The following is a 3,348-nucleotide window of genomic DNA, read 5'->3' on the forward strand; positions in this document are numbered from 1 at the left end:
AACAATGGTTTGATTCTTCTTGTTTCTTACAACGGGGTTGCCCAGTAAGCTTAGAAGTTTTGGCCAGAGTTGTTCACACACACGCTCGAAATGCAAACCAAGGTGGAGATTGAAGGTGTTGGTTTATGTTTAGTCAACAATGACATGCCAATTGGAAGAGTTGATGGAAAGAGTTGGTGTGGATGCTAGGAGGAAGCTTCCTCCTTTGATGTCACCCATGATATCAAGAGGAGGTAGTTTGATATCACCAATGATATCAAGAGGAGGTCTTTACCTCTATAAATAGATGCACTCCTTCATTTGTAGAAACCATCCCAAAAATAATACAACACATTGTAGTGAGTAGAGAGTTAAGAGAGAAATTCTTTTAAGTGTAATTGGGAACTCTCCCCTTCCTTTGTTAATATTAAAAAGGCAATTGTTCTTTGGTGGACGTAGAATTATTTTGATCCGAACCACGTTAAATCTTGTATTCTTTCTTTTACGTTTCCGCTAACATGCTTGATATTTAGATTTCAAAGGATACATCCAGAGCTTACGAGAATGATCATCAATGAAGGTCACAAAGTAAAGTGCACCACCTTTTGACTTTATTTTAAACGGACCACACAAATCAAAGTGTACTAGCTCCAATAAATCGGGCTTTCTTGAGGGAGGATGGCTATGAAAGGAAACCCTTTTTTGTTTGCCAGCTAAACAATGTATGCACATTTTTAGCTTTGCTTGTTTCACTCCAGAAAACAAATTTTTCTTAGCCAAACACGTAATCTCCCACTCATATGACTTAATCTTCGATGCCACAATTCTGACAAAGTATCACTTTCCACCAGATTTATTGAGTTATTAAGAATAGAGCCTTGTGTCACATATAAATAACTAGACTTGACTCCTCGAGCCACTATTAACGAGCCCTTGGTGAGCTTCCATTGGCCATTAAAGAGGGCATTGTGGTAACCTTCGTCGTCTAATCTTCCTGCGGAGATCAAATTGAAAGGAAAGTCTGGAGCATGCTTGACATCTTGAAGAACTAACGTTGAACCATTATTAGTTTTCAAACAAACTGTGCCAACACCAAACACCTTAACTTCACTGGCATTGCCCATTTTTAACACTCCAGAATCAACAAGAGTATAAGATGAGAAAAAGTCTTTTTTTGGTGTGACATGTGAGGTAGCTCCAGAATCTACTATCCAGCTCATCTCCTGGGATACCAAATTGATGACATTTTCATCATAAGCAAAAAGAAAGTCATCTCGAACAATAGCATCAACATTGTTCTCATTATTTTCAGCTTTATTTCCTTCTCTAGTGTCTTAATTCAACTTGCGCAAAACCTTTTGATGTGTCCTTTCTTGCCATAGTGGTTGCATGTAATATTATAGTATTTGGACCTTGACTTACTTCTACTTTTACCTCTATTCCTTAAGCCTCTTGTTCTATCTCTCCCCCGGTCTTCAGTAACCAAGATATCTGCTTGTGAGGATGAACCCTGAGATTTTCTCCTTACTTGCTCGTTCAACACACCACTCTTGGCATATTCCATGGTCACCTTACCTCCAGGAGCTGAATTTGTCAAAGTAGCACGAAGAGTTTCCCAAGAGTCTGGCAGAGTATTAAGAAGCCAAAGTCCTTGTATCTCATCATCAAAATTAACTCCCATTCCAGATAGCTGATCAAGGACGCCCTGAAAATCATTTATGTGATTAAGGATAGGGTTGTCTTCCTTGTATTTAAAGGTCATCAATTGCTTTAGCAGAAACAATTTGTTGTTCCCGATTTTTGAAGCATAAAGAGTCTCTAGCTTTTCCCACAATGATCTCGCATGTATCTCGTTCACAATATGGTTGCGAACATTATCTTCAACTCATTGTCGTATATATCCACATACTTGTTGGTGCTCAAAATCCCAATCTTCATCGGATATACTCTCGGGTTTATGAGCTGAAAAAACGGGTAGATGCATCTTCTTCACGAACAACAAGTCTTTTATCTTGCTTCTCCAAACATTATAATTTCTCCCATTTAAGCATACCATCTTGCTTATATTCGCCTCTATTCCGTAACAACCCGAATAAATAACCAAGGCTCTGATACCACTGTTATATCGAGGAAGAGGCAAACCCGAAAATAAAGAAGATAAAGAACACCAAATTTTAACGTGGAAGACCCTTCAAATCGAAGGTTAAAAACACGGAATCACAAAGATCTAAAGAACTCCACTATAACAATAAGAGGGTTACAAAAGTTCTCCAAATTGGCTACACAACAAGTTCCAAACATGGAGCAACAATAGTAACAAGAGCAACAACTAATCAATTGAAGAAAGAGGAGAATCCACAAAAATAAAGCTGTTGTTTGAGGCTCGAAATCAGATGCTACGAGCCTCCAAATACGATCTCCACAGTTCAAATCCAAGACCAAGATGTTACGAACACTCACTCAAAATTTCAGCCCGATCCAACTGTTAATGAATTAGAAATGTAATTTGAAGTTGGCTGGTCGGAATAAAAATCTACAGCAAAACAAATATTTTTCTTCTCTCTTCTCTCTTGACGAAAGCTCTCTCAAAAACCAATCTTATGTGCTTAAGTCTTTCAAAGACTTCTACCAATGAACATAGAATAATTCTCCAAGGTTGTCCTATTTATAGATCATGAGTGGTACTTTCTCTTAAAGCCAAAACCCACTCAAAATAGGAATAAACCGAATCCAGTTCCAAGTAGGAATGGAAACCAAAAGAGAATAGGATTAGGCCATTGGGCCTTTGGCTGGACAACATGGGCATGAGCCCAACACTCCGACAAGTTGGTGAGCATACTTTTACTCTTTGTAACGGTAGCCTCGCAATGATTCATATTCTCTTTGATCTCCTCATTAAACATGTTATTCTTAGTCCCTTTCTTTGGTCCTTTTAGTGGAACCTTAAAGTGCTTAAACATCCTAGTTAGTAGAAACCTACATGGCAGAGTATATGAGCCTTTCTCTTGAGCAACTGCCCATGACATGTGCTTGATCATTAGCGAGAGCAAGTTAATTAGCATTTAATCTAATAGCTTTAGGACTGCCAAGTCCAAGTAGGTGGCCTCATGCCTCTTTTCTGATTGAGGTAGTAGACATTTGTTCACAAACTCAAATAGGAGCTTGTGAACCTGTTTCATCTTTCCTATCCTACCTTTTCTGGCTTCTGTTTCTCCCTTTATTGGGTATACTTTGAGTTTAGGTACATATCATCCTCCTTTTCTCCCAAACTAGGCCACTCTCGTCTCACATATGTATCAAAATCATTTACAGGCACCTTCAAAAAATTTCCTAAAATCTCAGTATTGAGAATCAGGTCCACTCGCCTTA

This window comes from Nicotiana sylvestris, chromosome 4 (assembly GCF_000393655.2).
Source record: "Nicotiana sylvestris chromosome 4, ASM39365v2, whole genome shotgun sequence".
NCBI lineage: Eukaryota > Viridiplantae > Streptophyta > Magnoliopsida > Solanales > Solanaceae > Nicotiana > Nicotiana sylvestris.